The sequence below is a fragment of the Dipodomys ordii genome, unplaced genomic scaffold (assembly GCF_000151885.1).
Source record: "Dipodomys ordii isolate 6190 unplaced genomic scaffold, Dord_2.0 Scaffold97, whole genome shotgun sequence".
NCBI lineage: Eukaryota > Metazoa > Chordata > Mammalia > Rodentia > Heteromyidae > Dipodomys > Dipodomys ordii.
The window spans coordinates 11,859,166-11,880,465 of record NW_012267313.1 but is presented as its reverse complement, the minus strand read 5'-3'; positions in this window follow the sequence as shown (position 1 = coordinate 11,880,465).

The following is a 21,300-nucleotide window of genomic DNA, read 5'->3' as shown; positions in this document are numbered from 1 at the left end:
TGGTTTTCGAAATGCCATATTTAGAAAGTAACAATAATAAAATTTTAATTTAACATTGTTTTCTTCTACTTTCCCTTGCTATTATAAATATTTTTCATATTTGCTACTATATTGACTCATTTTCACAAGGATAATTGGTTTCTATACATTGAATAGATTATGTCTTTCTGTTAGGGTTTGTTCGCCATATAAACAAAAATTAAGATTTATTTAAAGATAAGTCTTCATAGCAGGTAATTACATGATTCATTCTCCATTACTATCTAATCAAGATAGTTCAAGCGAGAAAAACATCAAACTTCACTGTATGCTTCTTTTTCCTGATGTTCACTGAGTCAAATGAAACTTGTCTGTGTGACATCTATTTCAATCTGTGTAAAAAAAAAGACATTTGAAGCAAAGATAGCATCAGACTATTGGACATCTTCACAGTGACAGGTATAATAAACTCTCTGTGAAGCCTGTGGGTATTTAAATTAATTTGGAATATATTGTGATTCCCCAATGTAGTTGTTTTAATAGTTTTAAAATGTGACCACAAATCAAATGTCCACAGATTTCCTACCAATGAAAATGTGGAGTCTTTTTCTTTTCTTCATCCCTGGTGGACTTATGGCTACTATGACCAAAAGATAACCATTGGAAGTGACCTTTAGTAGTTTTGGAGGTCAGACAAGAAATGATATGTCATTCTCCTGGCTCTCTAGGATTTTGTGGTGTAGCATGACCATGTAAAACATCTTAAAATTTAGTCCCATTCCTCTTCAAGGTGAACAGATTTACATCACATTAAAATACTTAGCATTTTACAATTCAGTGCAACCATAGGAGACATGCCACAGGAATCTATGTGCCCAACATAAAAATATGAGTTTCCAGGCCTAACCAAGCATAAACATCCAAAGCCTGCCCTGGTACTGAGTCCTGGTACTGGGTTGCCCAACGAAAGTCAGCAGCCATAAAGTGACATCCACCAAAACTGTGAGACTCAGGGGAGCCTCACCAGGCTGTGTTAAACTTCTTGACTCAGAAAACTATTAGAAAAATACAATTGTTGTTTCAAACTGCTTCTTCTGGAGATATTTAGCTATAAGAATTGGCAGTGTAATTATTTATTTATAACCTTCCTAAGAGAAAACTTCTCTTTTCATACACGTTCCGTGGATTCTGCTCTCTATCTTGGGTGGTGATATTTCATGCCAGTAGTACTACAAATTCTCTCTCACTCTTATTTTTTTTTGTCAGTCCTGGGGCCTGAATTCTGGAGCTGGGCGCTGTCCCTCAACTCTTCAGTTCAAGGCTAGCACCCTACCACTTGAGCTACAGAGCCACTTCTGGCTTTTTTCTGCTTATGTAGTGCTGAGGAATCGAACCCAGACCTCATGCATGCGAGACAAGCACTTGACCACTGAGCCAACTTTCCAGTTCTCTCTCTCACTCTTTGTCCTTAGATGTCAGAACAACTGTTAAAAAGTAAAAATGAGAATATTTTCTGACAACAGCATAGAATGTAGAATGAATCTCTTCACAAGTTACCTGCAGTGCGCCTGCCATAAGGTGGGTTTGAGATCTCAATTAAGAAGGAATTGTTTGTTCATCACCTTGACACTTGAGAGTACATCCATTTTGCAGGCCAAAACAATAATGAACAGAAAGAAGCTTTGGTGAGTGTTGGGGTTTTCAAGTGATACATTACAATTTCTCACTTGTATTACTGTTTTACCTATTTATTTCTATTTATCTATTTAATCAATTTAATTTTTATCTATCAATGGCTTTGTTAAATTTATATTGTATCATTGTTCTCATAATAATTGTTTTCTATTCCATTGGGAAAAGGGGCTTTCAATTCTAATCCATAAATTTCAACTTAAATCGATTTTACATAAACATATATTGTCTATTCTGTCATATGCTAGTTATTTCATGCATGATAGCACTTCACATCCTTTCAGTTTCAGAATTTCAGAATATTCATCATAGAAAATATGTTACTGAATTTCCATCAAGTGGCATTACCAATAAGCAAACATCTACATTTGAGTAAGTTTAGTCCATTTTATTTTTTATTTTTTTAATTTTATTTTTTACCAGTCCTGGGGCTTGAACTCAGGGCCTGGGCACTGTCCCTGAGTTTCTTTTGCTCAAGGCTGGCACTCTACCACTTGAGCCACAGCGCCACTTTGGCTTTTTCTGTGTATGTAGTACTAAGGAATCGTACCCAGAGCTTCATGCATGCTAGACAAGCACTCTACCACAAAGCCACATTCCCAGCCCCAGTTTAGTCCATTTTAAATAACTGCAGCTAATTTTGTATTCAGTTATAGTTTCCCTAAATTGAAACTATATGATCTTTTTTTTCTTGAATGATTCTTCCCTCACTTTTAGAAGGAGATCAAAATTCTTCTTGTTGAATTGTATTGTCTTTTCTATTCCCTTTCTTTAATACTGTGATAGATCTCATGTCGAGTCTCTAGAGTTGGATAATAAGCTTATTATTAGGGGAATATACCTTCAACCATTTAAACGACAAGGCATTCTTCCTATCCTCTTCTGTTCCAGCCTTAGTACATGTAATCAAAAATTCAGTTCCTAAGTGGGGATCAGTGGATTGAGGATGAAAATAGTACTTTTAAGTTTGTTGTGAAATGATATAATACATAATACAGTGATCTACCCTTGCTTTATACATAATAATTAAACATTGTAAAAAAGGAATAATTATAGCGAATATTCTTTCACATCTTATTTATTCTGTGTTTGTATGATAATTCCACTCTTTTATTTGTTGGAGGAAAACATACTTTTTTTTCAATTAAAAGGTATTCACCTTTCACTAGATGGTATTGATCTATGATACAGTTAACAATAGGGATACAGGTTGATCCATTGTAACAATGAGGGGTACAAGACATTATGTTCAAAACGAACTTGACAACTTCGGGCCAGGGAAGGGAGGGGAGGGAGGGGTGTGTGTGAGGTGGGAGGAGGAGTTGGTGGGGAGGGAAGGGATGGAAGGGGAAAAACAAAGGAGTGGGTGACATGCTTGATAGTAAATGTACTCATTACCTTACTCATGTAATTGTAACCCCTCTGTACAGTATCTTTACAATAAAAATTTAAAAAGAATATCTTCACTCCCACCAACAATAGGGACAAAAGTGGTTTTTTCCTTACTTTCTATTGTTTCTAACGTATTTATAAGGTACCATGTGATTTTTTTTGTTGCTTTTTGTGTCCCCTCCCCCATGGTATAACCCCTGTTTTCACTGTATTTGACGTTGGTATAATTTGGGAAGGGGAAGGGAAAAAACAAAATGTTTAAATAGGGATACAGATTGACCCATTGCAACAATGAGATGTACAAGTCGCTATGTCGAAAAACGAACTTTACAATTTGGGCCAGGGATGGGGGGGAGGGACAGTGGGGACAGGAGGAGGGGGTGTGTAGTTGAGGAGGTGGGAGGAACGGGATGGTAGAGGAAAAACAAAGAGGAGGTAACAATGCTGGATAAGAAATGTATTCATTATCTTGCCCATGTAATTGTAACCCCTCTGTACAGTATTATCACAATAAAAAAGAGAAGAAATGCACTCATTACCTTGCTCATGTAACTGTAACCACTCTGTACAGTACTTTCCCAATAAGAAACATTTTTAAAAAGAATATTTTCATTTTACACTTAAATGGACATAAAATTTATGCTTTATGCTATGATACATGTAATTTGTATATTTAAATCATCTTGCACACTAAGAATCATAATGTATTTAAATAAAAGTTTCTCTCTAAATATGTCTTTATTTTCTTCTTTTTAGAGACAGAAAATATTCCCTTTTCTTTTGATGCTGTTAAAGTTTTCTAATGCTATCTAAATCTGTGAAGTCATGAACAGTTTATTTTATTTAGCATCTTCTAGATATTTACAATCTGAAAATGGACATAATTCTTCACGATTTGGCGGTTCTCAGTCATTATTTCATTAAGAATTTCCTTATATGTACATGTATATCTGTACATGTATATCTTGATATACATGTGTATATATCAGAGGAATCCATATATTGTTTTCATTTAAAGCAGCAAGAAATTCTCAGTGAGCCGTCTCATAAGCTGGACAGAGTTTGAGTTGTTAGTGGGTAAGTTCCATGTTACAGAGACCCATTTACAATCAGTTTCATTTTATCTTTGCATTTCTTCCCTAACTGCTCTAGGCTGTTCTCCTTCAACACTGGTTAGGTGTGATCAAGACAATTTGTTTTGGAAAATCTGTGGAATGATTTATAGTTAACTTATCAAATCTTGCCATTATACTTTATTGCAGGCTACATTTTTGCAAATACAATTCACAATAGTATTTGAATTCTGAGAAAAAGAGAACTTGAATTGTTTAAGAATAATAAATGTAGACCACAAAGAAGTATTATGATTTCTGGAAATTTTTAAGTTAGAAAGCATTCCCTTGTTAAGAAGGAGAAAATTCATATTATAAATGCACATTATTTTTAATAAGCAAAAGCTCATTGAAATGAATGAGACCTTTGCACCATTTTACCCAAAGCAATTTTGTGTAATAAGGAAAATTCCTTAGAGGTAGTCTGTTATGGAATTTAACTTCAGCTCAGTAAATTGTTTCTCTATTTCTTCTGAAATGAGAATTTTAAAAAAGTGAATACAAATGAAGGCATAATGAATAAAAAATGTGAACCTGATTTTAATGATGAATCATTTTTGAAAAGTAAGAAAAATGCAGTTATAACTTCCCATCAAATCATTTGCAAAAGTACAACATGTAACTCCCCATGACTAAATTGTTTGAAAGCCATTGGTGATAGATTTAATTTGAAGAATAAAATTTCTAATAATCGCAAGTTAATGCTTATATTGTTGTTATAAAAAGTTACTTCCAGCCTCATACCTCAAGAACTGTTTTTACTACTTCCTGACCCTACAATGGTATTTTGTATCAAACGCCTTGAATTACCAAAGATGCTACTTGCTTCAAGATTTACTCTCCATTCTGTGAGATGTTCTTCCATCTCATTATATGTGCAGTTAAATTTCTACCTTTCTTTCAAGGGCTAGATGGAATCTTTGAAAAGTCCCTCTTAGCTGGAGTTCATTATTATCTCTCCTTTGATGGAAAGGGCACTGTGTCTCCCTCTTCTAGCCCTGACTTTAGATTATTAGCATGTATGAATTATCTAGCATGAACACAAACTTCAATTTAAAATCTTCTCTAGGATATCAGTTATGAAACAACCATCCCTGTAGCTTTAGCTTTCTAGTAGTCAATAGTAGAACTAAGAATGCAATGTGACCATAAAAATTACTCAGATTAATCTCTGTCCTCTTCTTCTTTTTTTCTTCTTTTCTTTTCTTGTTTTTGTTAACCAGACAGCAGTGATGACTTTGATGGAGGATTAACTTTAGCCTTCAGTGATAAACATTCTTACTTTGTTATGTAATTGATCAATTTCATCATATGTCTTTATGTCTGTGTATGAATGCCTGGGCCTCTGTATGTGTGCATAGATGTTATGTTGTGCTAGTTGCAAATGTTACACATTAGCCAATCAAGAATAACGTATCTATCAACTACCCCTTTCAGGGAATAGTGGAAGAAGACTTGGAGTAATAAAACATACTTTGCATGATATCAACTAGACTGAGTAGCCCAACTCAGACTAAAGATTTAAGAAAACTTATTATACAATAAAATCTGTTTAATATCAAAGAATTTCAATTGAAAAGGCAATGTAATATGCCTCCTCCCAATATACTTGAGAGGTAAACTAAAAGAAATTGTTATGTGGATTGACTCAAGAATCACAAAACTCCTCCCATCCAAAATCTATTAGAGGAAATTAAACCTTTAGTTTGGAAATATATAAAAGTTCCTACTTACAATAAATTAAAGAAAAATGACATATTGCCTATCTGTATTTTCTAATTCTTTGAGTTATTTAGTGTTAGATATCTTAAAATTTTGAATGTGTTCTACAAGGAATGAAAAAAAAATGAGGAATATACTTAGTGTGAAATGTAATTTGATTTTTTCTTTTTTTTACTAGGTTATTTATTTTCGTAATATGAAAATGTTGTACCTAATTTGATATTCATTTCTATAATATCAGTTTCCCTTACAACATCCTCATTACTATGCAGAGTATTCAGGCAACTAATTGTTCTACTGAGTTTCCCATGGAAAGTCCTCAGTCTCTGATGAGAAATAAGGTCAGATATAAAGTACTGATTATACTGAAAATGGTCATTATAATCAGCTTTTTGGATACTATGGTAATAAACTTGCAAAATGTACTGTGGTAATTTAATGTGATTTATTCATAATTAGAAATTACATATTATTAAAATAATGATTTTTCTAATTGCCTGTAGGTTAAACTTTTATATCTCAGATTTTTATCAACTACTAAGCATTTTTTTCTTTTTAAAGGAAATAATTGAAATAACTTTATTCCCTTCCAAATAATTCTGTAATAATTAAGGAAAAGTTGTGAACTCTTGAAAGCACAGACTTCATTTAACCTTTCTGCTCACTTTATTGTCACAAATTTTATACAGAACATTTCACCTCAAAAAGATGCCCAAATCTTATCTCCTTGTTTGGAAATTCTAAGTAATTCAGATGTTACTCAAAGTCAATTAACATTACATAAAAACAATTGCCAAACAAAAAAATGAATTTAAAATGCTCTTGCTTTAAACAAAAACAATTGTGCACAATTTTTATTGATATAAGCCATATTTCCTTTGTCATCATTTTTAAAGTATTGTATTAATATCCAAAAAAGGCTATTATTTCCAACTTTGTGACTTAATTACATGTTTTGGAAGTTTTTAAATAAGAAAATTTGTATCAATGAATATCTTATTCTGATATTTCCCATGCTATGCTTAGTTTGGTTACACTTCATTTTCTTCAGTTGATAGGAATCTGTAGCATCAACATACACTTTACAATGACTTAAATGTTATGAAGTTGAAAACAATGTGAAAAATATAGGAAATAGTTTAATTACAGCTATATTAGTGATTTTGAAAAAAAATTAAACTTATTTGTAAGGGAGGTGGTGAAAAATCTAAAACCAATGACATGACTGAAATCCAGTTTATGTAATGAAAGCTGATAAACTGATATTTAATGATGCTCTAAATTTTATCCTGTTTCTTTTTGTTATATTACTATGTGTTTCATTCATAATTATTCTGGTTGAAAACTCATATGTTAAGAGTTACATTTATTATCTATGCCTTTTAGGTAACTATAATAATATAAAGACCCACACATCTGCCATTTTACATACATCACATTCACGTCTGCAATTTGCCCTTCACATGAGCTCTCCTACCTGCAACCAGACATGGCCACTATCTGCATTTGATCTTAGACCCCATTGCTTTTCTTTAGGACAATCTCTCAGAGGTATTTAATCATAAACCACCCATTACTAATTGCTCATTACTAATTACTACTTGTTCAAAACTCATATGCATGTCTCATGTCCTACATTTTCTTCTGAAAGTATTTATAAATCAGGGTTCTTTATTTTTCAGTTTTATGTGTTATGCTCCTGTGAAGCTACATAAAGAGAATTTTTGTTGACCACTGAAATATGACAAGCTTCTATGTTAAAAAATAAAATCTATTCAAAGGCAGCATGGTATTCACTTTTCACAATGTTAAAAATGAATTATACAACTCGTGTGTGGGAATAGAAGGGGAAAACTAGGAGAGAGTGAAAGGAAGGGGTGACATTGTCCAAAAAGAAATGTACTCATTACCTGATTTATTTAACTTTAACCCCTCCGTATATCTCTTTTTTTGGGGGGGTCCAGTCGTGGGGCCTGAACTCTGGGCCTGAGCTCAAGGCTAGCGCTCTACCACTTGAGCCACAGCGCCACTTCCGGCTTTTTTCTTTTTGCTTATGTGGTGCTGGGAATCGAACCCAGGGCCTCAGGCATGCAAGGCAAGCGCTCTACCACTGAGCCACCTTCCCAGCTCTCTGTATATCTCTTTTAAAATAACAATTTTTTTTAAAAAAAACAAAGTGTAAGCAATTTCCTAAAATGAAGGGTACCATATTTGAATCCTTGAACTCTTACAAAGAAAACTGATCCAGTTACTCCCTTATTAATTAGATCCCAAGTTCTAGGAATAAGGAAATAGTGTGTTATTTTGTGTAGTCAAAGGCTAGGATACATTCACTAAATGCTAAGATCTGAAATATGATGAATATATTATTTGAAGTTATGAAAAAGGTTTGTTCTGCTCTGTTTTGGTGGTTAGTAATTTTAGTTGGAAATCTTGACCTGAAAACTGCATCATTCTGGAGAGATAGTTCGCCCTCTGATGCAGTCACCACTCACTAAATGTGCTCTTGATAATGATTATTCTTTCACTTATACAGTCTCTCTCAACTGACGCAATCCTAGAATCAAATTATTAAGAGTAATACTACAGATGACTAAAACACATGAAATTCTTCTGGCAAATACAAAGTTGTGTGTAATATAATTGTATCAATATAAAGAAGAGTAGTTTGAATTAAGTTTTGGAGAAGGGAGGAGGACCACAATACACTAAAAAGAAATGGATGTTTGTTAGTATATACACAATGAGTATATTTGTGTTTTTTTTCTTTTCTAGTCAAATCTAATAGTGTTTGATGATTTTTTTATAGAATTTGATTTTATTAACAAGCTCACTGAATATCCAAAAGGGTGCATAAAGTGAATTTTTAAAACTATTTTATTTTCATATTCTACTTATAATTTTATGGAAATACTTGTGATGACTAAAAGAAAAATCTGTTCAACTTGCTAAGCGTTTCTCCTACAGGAATATAGATGAGTGTGCTTAAAATTAGAGTTCATAACAACTTTACTAATCCCAAACCTATATTTCTGGGTAGCTCAGAAGACCAAACTTTTGACATAATGATGACTCAGGACAATTCCAGAATAGAATATGCAAGATCTTTTTCATGAGTCAGTCCCCAACATCACTTTCAGAAAAGAGTCAAGTAGTTCTTTTGTGCATAGTGTGCTTCTGGGTAATGAAAATAACTGTCAAGTTTATAGTACGAGATACACTCAGGACCAGAAGGGGTAGGAAAAGAGTAAAGTATGAGTCAGAAAGAAAAGTTGAATCACGGCAACTGACTCATTGTCTGAGATACTTGTACACAAGGGATAAATAAGCTGAAAAACAATGACGATTCCATAGTGCAAGCCAGTGAACATTTTGAAGGTCACAGAGCTATTAAATATAACTCCTCTAAACTCAAGTACTTTTCAATCAAAACAAACACTAGGAATTGGAAACATGTTTATGTTTGGGGGAGTGGTAGGCAAAGGGAGAGTATACAGGAATGGAGGAAAGAAGGATAAGGAAATGCAGTCATTGTATTCAATGTATATGATGTAAAAAGTAAAGTATGTGATTTGATGAAGGGATGGGAGGAGGAAAATGAGGGAGAGAGAAAGAAAGGGTGATATTAACCGAGATGTCTGCACTCCTAGCCTGACTCATGGAAATGTAACCCCTTTGTCCAACTACTTAATAATAACAATAACAATGCAAAAAGCCTAACCAAATAAATAAGAAATAATTTGAGTGATAAATTATTAAACATTTCCAAGAGAATTAACATGTAAGTTAAGAGGTAGAAGTTAGCGAATCGCTTTATATTATTTTTCTTTGTCTTGCTTTAGTTCCCAATAGCTTTTCCACTGATCCTTTTAACATTTAGATCAACTCCAGAACCTACTGTTAGAGGAAACTTCTCCATTCTTTCCTTGAGCAGCTTCCAATCCCTGGAGTGACTTTAACTCTAGATCCTGTTTAATAATGTCAGGACCTGGTGCCTGACATGACTGACTGATATCTTAATACTTTGCTGTATCTTACCAGGAAGATGTAAGCATATTCAAGTTTTCAGTCTCTTTTCCTCATCCTTGTCTCCTCAACAAGAAGAACTAACAGTGCCTCCCACATATTTGATACTTCCTATTCTAACTGAAATTGGTTCGCCTCTAAATTCTGCATTTGATAAAGAAAGACTTATGTCCTTTTAATTTTATTTTTAAAGCATGAAAATCAGCAGTATTAGCATCACTCCCATCTGTGGATGATTCCACCATTAGAAAAACATTTCCTTTTCATTTGTTTCTGTGAAGAAACAACTCAGTGTTACTGGAGGTCCTCAAATATGTACATATTTACATACATGTGTATATATGTGTATAGCTATATATACGTACATACACATATATACATACGTATTTATATACATATATATGAATACTTATATTGTATATATGTATATATCATAGTTGCATTTGTGTACAACCACTTAGAGAAGTTAACTTGAATTATTTGTAACTGTACTTCAATTCACATTCTCATTTTATTCTCACTTTAAAGAAGTTATAACAATTATTATGTTATTCAATAAACATAAATGAAACTAAAATTCACCCAGTTCTAATAATATTTCTTTGAGCTCTCTACCACTTGAGCCAGCGCCACTTCTGGTTTTCTGTGTGGTTTATTGGATATAAGAGTCTCATGGATGTTCATTCCCTGGGTTGGCTTTGAGCTGTGATCCTCTGATCTCAGCCCCCTGAGTAGCTAGGTTTACAGGCATGAGCCTCTGGCGCCCGGCTCTAATAATCTTTAAAAGTCATTACAGAGAGGAAATAATTTTGAGCTGCAATTTATATCAATGCATATCACCCAAGCCAAAAGTTTTGGTTAATATATTTTATTTTGTCAATATTATAACTTTTAACACACATGAGCTGGTGTTTATAGAAATTACTTTGCCTACATGATATTAAAACTTTTTTTCAACTGAAATATTTTGTGCTCCAAACTAATTTGAAATGGTTTGATGTGTAGAAAATAGTATTACAGTGTACTACATTAACCATAGTACTAACTAGAGGTAAATCCAGACTGTGTGATAAAATGAGGGCACTCCATTGAGAGAATATTCTTTCAAATACACTTACCTTTTAAGTAGTATGTGATATCAACAATAAACATTTATTAACTATAGCCAAGAAGTTGTATTTTAATTCTATGGTTTATAAACCCTGTTATTATTAATACTATTATTCTTACTATTACTATTATTTGCTCAGTTAAATGTACAGGTTTGAAAACAAACTTAAACCAATTTAGCCTGGAGCTATTGTTTCAAAACCTCTGCAAAAGCTTTTTGTGAACTGTGGATTGTTTTCATTTTAATTGCCATACCTGTCAATTATTCTAAACTGCAGAATGTTCTCATGTAAACATGAAATTGATATTAAAATTTAAAATAACAGCATAAAATACAGGGAATAGTTGCTAGTGATTCAAAAGAGAGCAAACTTCTTTTAATTCCCACTTTTTCATTTTTCAAATTGGGATAATATCTTTATTAAATATAGAATTTATTAGTTGGAGCATCTATGTAGACATTAGCTTAATATTATCTCTTTTGTCTTTTACATCTAAAACTAGACTGGGATGTAGATTCAGACTCAAAAGCATAAACCACCTATATTTAAGAAAAATAAAATGTTGAGTCTGCTGATATTTCTGGTTGGAAATACTTATCCCTTAGCATTATTTGTTTTTTATTTCCTCATGGGAAAACAGTACTCCGAATCAACAAGGTTTCCTTTAAGGAATAACAAACTTCCTTAAAAAGGCTCTCAGTCTAACAAAGTGCCAGGAAGCATGAACTCTAAGAGAGTGAGGAAGAGGAGGGTGGTAGACAAGTAAAGAGAGGAAGGAGGTAAAATGTTCCTATAAAATTCAATGCATATTCTAGATTAATAGGAAACCCACCGACTGGGAGAAGATCTTCACTAGCCATACAATGGACAAGGGGCTTATATCTAAAATATACTTAGAACTCAAAAAATTAAGTCCCCAACAACAAATCCTCAAAGAAACAACTGCCCCATTAATAATGGGCTAAAGACTTAAAGAGAGATTTCTCTGAAGAGGAAATAACAACAGACAATAGACACATGAAGAAATGCTCAACTTCTCTAGCCATAAAAGAAATGCAAGTCAAGACAACATTAAGATTTGATCTCACCCTAGTTAGAATGGCTATAATCAAGAAATCTAGTAACAACAGATGCTGGAGGGGATGTGGCCAAAAAGGAACCCTGCTGCATTGTTTGTGGGAGTGTAAACTTGTTCAACCACTTTGGAAAGCAGTAAGGAGGTTCCTCAAAAGACTCCACATGATCCAGCAATCCCACTTTTGAGCATTTGCCAAAACGATCACAAACAAGGTCATACCAAAGCTACCAGTACAACCATGTTTATCACAGCATTATTCACCACAGCTAAGATATGGATGCCCCCTAAGATGCCCCTCAATAAATGAATCAAGAAAATGTGGTGTAAATATAAACAATGGAATTCTATGCCTCCATCAGAAAGAATGACATTGTCCCATTTGTTACGAAATGGAAAGACCTGGAAAAATTATATTAATTGAAGTAAGCCAGGCCCATAGAAACATAGGTCCCATGGTTTCCCTTATTTGTGATAACTAATACATGTTTGGGACAAGCAGAAAAGGTCAAAAGCTATGTACATATGATCATATAAGATGATGTGAAGTGAAATGAATCCTAAGACAGGGACCCAAGTGGTTTTTTTCTTTCTTACTATTGTTTCTAATATACTTATAATGCACTATGTGATTCTTTTGTTTCTTTTGTATGTTCTTCCCTCATGGTATAACCTCTGTTTTCACTGTATTTGATGTCAGTGTCCTGCATGCTGTATATGTATACATTTTTATAATTTGGGGAGGGGAAGGGATATAACAAAATGCTTAAATAAGGATACAGGTTGACCCATTGTAACAATGAGATGTGCAACATATTATGTTGAAAATTAACTTTACAATTTTTGGGGGGGTAGAGAAGAGGTAGGGAAGAAAGGGACAATAAGGGAATAACAAAGGAGGAGGTAACAATGCTCAATAGGAAATGTACTCATTACCCTACTTATGTAACTGTAACCCCTCTATACAGTATTTTTACAATAAAATATATATGAACAAGATAAAAAATATTCTACATGATTAAGAAAATTGAAGGTAGAGTTGGGAAAGATGGGGAGAATAATGAAAGTGGTGACATTGATCCAGATTCCCTGTATGTATAAACTGTCCATTGAATGGCAACCCCTTTGTACAACACCTTAAAGCTAAAAGCAAAAAAGAATATTTTCATACCTAAGGATAAGATAAAATGTAATTACATAAATATATTTTATGTTCTAATTTAAAAAAAACTTAGAGGCCAAATCAAATAAACAAATGCACATAGTTACAAGACTCTTATTGTTGACCAGCTAAACAATGAAAACTTAAAATTACTTTAAATTACTTTAAATAAAAAAATTACTTTAAATATGGAAAGAAGATTATGCCTTGTAATGGATTAACATTACCATAGTAAATAATTGAGACTAGGTATTCTCTTAGGCAAAGCAAATAGGAATCATTATTCCAATGCTACACCTCTTCTAGGCCCATCCCCTCAACCTTGCCTGAGAAAACATGAGCCAAATCAACAGAAAGGAAGATTCTTTTATTTGTAAATATAATATAATATTATATATATATATATATATATATATATTTACAACTCTCCAAAGCTGATCAGGTCATGGAAACAAGGACAGAGAAAGCTAATGTCACATGCTGAAGCAGATTATGAATTTAGGACATCTATATATAATATAATAGCCTAAATTTTATCCTGACACATGAAAAAATGGAAAACATATAAGGGTAAAATAGAAAAATCTGAGTAATTTCTGTACCTTAATTGCTTCTCTACTGTCATTGCTAGTTTCTTAGATTTGATTATTAAATCATGGTTATAGAATATGTCAGTATCAAAGGAAGCCAAGAAGCCACTAAGTAAGGTTCTGTGGGACTTTTACTAATTTTGTCATCATTTCTAAGTCTATTAAAAAAGAAAAAGAAAGACTTAAATTTGAAAATCCTTCCAAAATTATGTTATAAGAAAATATTACATGTATGATTGGAGAGGCAAGCAAGTCTTTTTAATATCTCTTCTGAAATGTCTATTAGAAGCTAAGTGCAGAATCAAACAGAGCATATTACTGTATATTTTGTTGCACACATTTTTTGCTCTTTAAGGAAGCTAACTAAAATAAAATGATTAAGCATTAAGAAAAATGTAACAAGGAAAGAAATGAAATGAAAGAATTTGTCTCTGTTAGATACTTAGCTGTTGCGCATACCTGTAATCCTAGCTACACAGGAGACTGAGGTTTGAGGATCTCAGTTCAAAGCCAGTCTATGAGACTCTTATTTCCAATTAACCGGCAAAGAAAAAGAAGTGAAGGTTTAACTCAAGTGTAGAGCACCAACCTAGATCAAAAAAGTTAAGGAACAACAATTAGGCCCTATGTTTAAGTCCCAGTACAGGTATAGATACAGGCACACAAGCACCAGCACACACATATGCGCAAACACAAGCATTGGCTAGTTTAAATTCTCACTTGAAATAGATTTTTACAGCTCTAAGTTAGAAATACACAGTTATGCTTAATTATTGTGTTCTGAAGAAGATAACTCCGTTATCTTGCCTTTTTGGTGCTGAGTTTTCTGTGTGAATCCTTGCTTATTATTAAGTGGGATTGAGGCACTACGCTTTTCCATCATGCAGAGTGAAAGATGGAGCTGTCTGTCTTGAATATAAGGCAAAGTTCCTCATATAACTATAAACAAGCTTGCCTAGTATATGAAATATGAACGGTAGGGCAAATTGTGGATATCCTTTACTGAGTTGTGTGTCAATTTCTGTAGAAGTAGGGATAGAGTAGTTTTAGGGGGGAAACTGTCCTTTTCATTTTTTTTCTAACACTGTCAAGGAATGTTGGTACACAAGTACATACTCTTATGTATAGTTTCCTGTGTAGGGAAATAGGTACATTTTGACAGCTTCAGCATTCATTGTATTTCAGGCTTCATACTTTATAAAGATTTCATGGGTATGTTTTACTCCACCGGCACATGCTTTTACACTTTACAATGCTAATTTAGCTCAATTTAATTTACAAAATAGTTTCAGTGATATCTTGATGATTCTTTCATTCATTCAGTAAAAACATTACTAATGGCTAGCTCTTTCATCCTTAATAAGAATCTGACATCTCAGGCACTGAAGTCAAGTCAAAGAAACTATGTGATTCCTTCTAGTAGCATGTTCAGGAATCTAGATAGATTCATGGATGTCATAGATGAAAAAGTTTTATTGAATATCTGTACTGCAATGTGAGTGCAAATATCTTTAAGACTTGCTAACTACAAAATGTAATGAGTCTTATCGAAAGAAGTGAGTCATGGAGACTAGGGCCTAGATGCATGTACCTTGTCTCTTCCTTCTCCCACCATTCCCCTCTTTTCCCTCCTCCCTCTCCTATTCTCCTTCTTCCTCTTTTTTCTCTTCTTCTCTCTTTTCTCTTCTTTTCCTCTTCCTTCCTTCCTGGCTGCCTAGCATTTATGCATGCTCCACAACACCCTCTGTCCATTATGTTCTACTTAACAAAGGCCTAGACACAATGGAGCTTGGCCAAGGACTGGAACCTTTGAAACTGTGAGCCACAATGAATCAGTGCTCCTTTAGCTTGTTTGTCTCAGGAATCACAGAGGTCATGGCTTAAATACAGATTCCATAGGCCCTGTAGCTTGGTATCTCTGTCAAAATAATGACAAAGCCCATCAATGATCTGTGAGTCACAGTGTCCATAACAGGATGGTAATAAACACATGTTTATAAATGCCCTAAATCAGCATTGCAGAACACTGTAAAGTACAGAGGAACAACAATAAGATGACAGGAATGTGTTGAAAGCATAGAAGTCTGCAGTAGAGCATGTGCTCTACCAAGGCATATTTCTTTGTGACCATTTCTTTTTGCTTTAAATCTGGTGTTTGGATAGCACATAGCACCTGACAGACATTCAACAATTACTTATTTAGTGAATGGTTGATGAACTGAAATGGATTCTGAAATAGAAAATGGAAACTGGTTTCCCATGTAATATTTGTATGCCTTTTTGCATTAACATTGTGAAAATCAACTACAAAAATCCAATACTAATTAAAGTTGATAGGAAGTTGAACAAAGAATACTGATTCATTTAATAATATAGTTAAGCGAAATTAATTAGCCAAAAGCAAGCTTTCTCAGTTTGTGATTAAAAAAAAAACACAGAGAAAACCTAACTGAATTCAATCAGGAAAAATGAAGTAAGTAATTGAGAGCAAAGGAAATATTAATAGACTATATCACAAAATGGAAAACAAAATACATTTGTTTATTTGAATTTGAGGGTAAAAGAGGGAATATATTCTATATGAAAAGAATTCTATTTTATAACTTTCTATATTAGATAAGATACTTCAACGAAGTAGCATCTATCATTATGATACTAAGTGTCAAATGGAATAATTTAGTTAAAACAATAACAAAAATTCCTGGCACATGGCAAGAGTTCATAATGATTATTATTATTAAAAACAGATATGATATTAAAAATTTGGTGCATGTCTGGTGGGTAAGCATGAGAGTTAATGAAAAGGACAAGGAATATGGAGAAAGAACAGAGGGTACCTGAATTTTTTGCTAATGTATTAGATGACCTTGAAACACCCCCCACGCCTAATCAAGTTACTAAGTACAACAAAATTTTAAGAGATGTGTATAAACTCACCAGTGCTGAACAAACAACTGTCTGTACATGTTTGAAAAGCAAAGAAATTGTGTTTCTTAATCTTTTATATTTCATGACATTTTTGACAGTTGGTTAAGATTTACTGAGAAACATTATGAATCTAAAATATATTGTGCAAAATCCTTGTGTACAAACAGTGCAGGAAGCATCTCATCTCAGTCCTAAAACTCGAAAAAGACTGAAGAAAATGCACTAATGAATTTGAGGCTGCATGGAGGGCACACGAAGGAGTGCGGGTTGCACTTATGTGTGGGTTTTTATTAAGGTATAAATCTTCCATTATTCTGCCAGCTAAAGGACAGATGGCTGCCTTAAAATGGAAGCTGGATGCAGCATCCACGTACCGCATGTCATTATAGTCAGCAACAGCTGTGTTTAGCATATCCTTCATTTGAATTCTAGTTCAGGGCACAGACGGAAAATCATAGCCTGTCTATTATCACCAGGCACTATGTCCAAACAATAAACAGAGAAAGATCTTGTGAGGAACTGAAATTTAATGAAAATATCGTCACAATTGCTCCCAAATCCACAGTTGGGAAAATTAACTAACCTGGACCTGTGGAATGTGCCTTGTTATATTGTGACCCAGAAACTAATAAATCAATACCCAGGCATCATAAGAAATGACAAGCAAGCTGAACATACCAGAGAGCACTAAGATCAAACTGAGAATAAAGGCTAAAACATCTGCAATGTGAGGAATGTCTGGGTCTTTTCCATTCTAGTCTATACAGATCCAGGTGATGCTTTTGAGAATGAGAGTTGAACTCTACTAGTCAGCTTGGCTGATGTGGGAAAATGTCATAGAATGGATGATTTACATTAGAAGAATACATTTTCTTATACCTCTAGAGAGTAGCAGTCTATATTAAAATCTGGTAGGACTGGGTCATTGGTGAAGGTCCCTTTTTTTCCTACTTGAATATTGTAGTCTAATCACTGTTCCCCCACAGGAGGAGGTATTAAATGTGTGTGTGTGTGTGTGTGTGTGTGTGTGTGTGTGTGTGTTTTAGGGAGAGAAGGAGAGAAAGAGACAGAAAGGCTGAGAGAGAGATCAACAGAAACCACGTGATATAGAGTAAAGTGATGTAAAAGAGAAACAGCTTTCTAGGGTCTCTGTGTTATAGTCACCTTCCCAAATAAAGTCTCTGTTTCCAAATATAAGCATAGTGAGGATTGGAGCACTCCCAAATGAATTTCAGGATGACACAATTGTATCTACAGTAAGCTCCTATATTAATTATGTTGTTACATGCCCAGGAGTACATTTATATCTGTCTACATTTATTCTTGTGTAATTGCTCAGTGTTGTGTTGTAAGCAGCTTGGTGGACAAAAGCTACAACCACTGTTGTGGTATGGTGACCGCATCTCAACCCAGCTGACACTCACTACACTGTGTGACCTCAAGGAATTCATTTGGCATCTCAAAGACTAATTTTTATTTGCAAAATGAAGATGATAATATTAGCTGTACTAAAAAAGTTCTTGATCAGCATGTGCAAGAAGAATTGAAAAATAAACATCTTTTGAAATTAAAAAAAACAACTCATTACCCTGCAGAGAAATTTTCTTTTCTTTAGATGGCATGATTTTTTTTGGCTTACCTGCCAAAAATTTTGTACATTCATGTTGCCCATTACAAACATTAAAAAATATATGTGGAAAAGAATGACATTTGAAAAAATGCATATTTTTTGTTGGTAAACTTGGATGACAAATATTTGCCAGAGGAAATTTTTCTGTAGGCAAAATACGAAACATTTGGAAGGGTCTCAAATGAATCATTACTTGTTGAAACATGGTAGGTGCTAGAAAAGTGGAAGGAATAACAACAATAATAATGACATTTATTAAGTAATTTTATTAATACATTTATGTATGGTCAAACTATGACATAATGAGGTTATTAAAAGACTATCAGTAAGACATAAAGGCAGGATTAGAATTTAGAAGATATGGCCCCAGTACTTACATATTCATTTTTTCTGACTCATCAGACTGATTGAAAGGTTAAACATGTCCCTCTGGCAGAAATTCATTGTATAGAAGAGCTGTGATGATATATCCCAGGCAGTTCCAAAGTGCAATTTTTGTTAGTATATTCAGAAATGATTCATGCTTAAAACACACTATGGTAAATTCTTATTTTAACGTATTTATTTATAATTAATTTATTTTGGATGGACCTAATAGGAATGCATACTTCTGAGGAAAGAGGTTACTAGGCAGGCAAGCTAACACTTGAGCAATATATCCAGGTCACCTTAGAAACAATTATTTTTGAGCTATGATCTTCCAGTATCACTAGGGATAACAGGTGTCACAGCTAGACTTTGGTTGATATGGAGTTTAACAAACTTCTCTTTACCAACTCTAACTTGAAACTATGATTCCTTTATTTTTATCTCACGAGTACTTATGATTATAGGACTTATCCATTGCTCCAGATAACACATATTCTTTTAGGGAAAAATAATTTACTCATTCCTATGAAAATTAAGTTTGGAATTAATGTGAATTATTATGTCAGCTGATCAAAATTCTTTCTTCCATTAGTCTAGTTTGTTGCTAGATCTTGAGCGACTTTAGAGATGACACCACAGACAAGAAATCAAGAATTCATGTATAAACATATTTCTAAAAAATTTAAAGAATCTTCACAATGAGTAAAGATTAGTATATGTTGATCTTAAAATGATATTTTGATTATAATTACAAAAGAGAAGCCTGAACGCCAGAAACATAGAATGTTATGGTTGAAGAAAACATATATTAACCAACTGTGAGGAAATGAACTATATTCAATCACAAAAAAGGGGCACAGGTCTAGTATCTTGATTTCTTGTCTGTTGTCATTTTCATCAGTTATTTAAGCATTTATTAGTTTCTCCATCCAAGGGAAAGATTAGGAATATTCAGGAATATTCTAGGAATATTCAGTTTTTCTAAGGAAGATTAAATGTGTTCCAACAACGTAAGTGCCAAGCTAAAAAGCTTCTTATAAACAAGTACCCTATTCGTCTCTTAAACAAACAATAAGTTGTGGGTTCTGTTAATGAAGTGACTTAAATCTTTCAAAATGTGTAATTGGGTCTCTCTAATGTCGTAATAACTTTTTTTAAAAAAAGTATTAAATAAACTAATCAAGATTTCCTTTTGGAAATAATTGTGCAGATTTATTGAGGTGTTTCCTCTATTTAATCGAAACACTGACCAGCTTGAAGTTGCAAATGCTGTGGTAAGACTTAATGTTTCAATAATAAAGCTGTAATTCTTGTCCCAAGAATGTCTCCCTCTGCATGTATCAAGAGACAAGATAAGATTAATTGTGTTCTTATTCCAGCACATAAGCTTGATCCACTCAATTGCAATGATCAATTAGATGGGCTTTCTTGGCCCTTTTATATTTAGAGAAAGATAGACTGCATGCTCTATGTCAAATGAGATAAGGCTTTCCCGGTTTCAGAGGTGCTTTCTGTCTTTGCTGTGGAAAATTTCAAAGGCACACCAAGAAAACACAAAGGTCCTGCAGAGAGGCAGGAGAAAGGATTGATTCTTTCCCTTTACTTACTAGTTTCATGGACAATGGCTCTATGATGTATCATCTTCTAAATACCTTTAAGCTATAATGGCATTATATCTTCATTAAACTAACCTTAAGTGGAAACTTTAAATGCACTCAATGCACTTAACCTACACAACACAGCTTAGTAGCAAAATACATTGTAGTTTCTGCCTTACTGTTCCTGTTTCTGGTCTTGTGCTTAATGGGTGCTGTGCCTCTCAGCCATTGCCTATAAGTTGTAACACTAATCTGGGAAAAGACCAATAACCAAAGTTCAAAATAGAGTTTCTACTGAATGCATGTCAGTTTTGTTCAGTACTAGGATACAAATTATGGCCTCACTCTTACTAAGCTGGCCCTTCACCACTCCAGCCACAACTTCGGCCCAGTTTTTTGCTGATTTTTGGAGGTGAAATCTAACAAACTGTCTGTTTGTATAGTCTTGAACTGCCATCCTATAGACCTCAGCCTTCTGAACAGCTAGGGTTATAGGCATGAACCACTGGTGTCCTGTGGTTTGCCCTGTGTGTGGCAATATAAAGTTAAGAAATTGTTAGTGTGACTGAACTTAGTCCTGGATTCAGAAACTATATGCCCATAAGAAGTGTGCTGCTCGCCACGGCGGCAGCAGCCGCGGCCATACCTGAGCGCTCACACAGAGAGTCTGGGACAAAGGAGCCAGACGCAGCGGGCGAGAGGATTCTACTCAACACCAGCAAGAACCAACAAGGAGCAGACAGCTTCATCCTGCAGTTTGCAGACCAGAGACGACCCAGGATCCAAGACTCAGCGTGAGTAGAAGACCGACATCCTCACTCCTTCTCAGGGAGCAGAGGAGGGAAGGCCACCCCTTCCCCCCCCAGCACCGGTGATCTCCATCTTGGATACCGACAAAGCTCGGAGGAGCTGC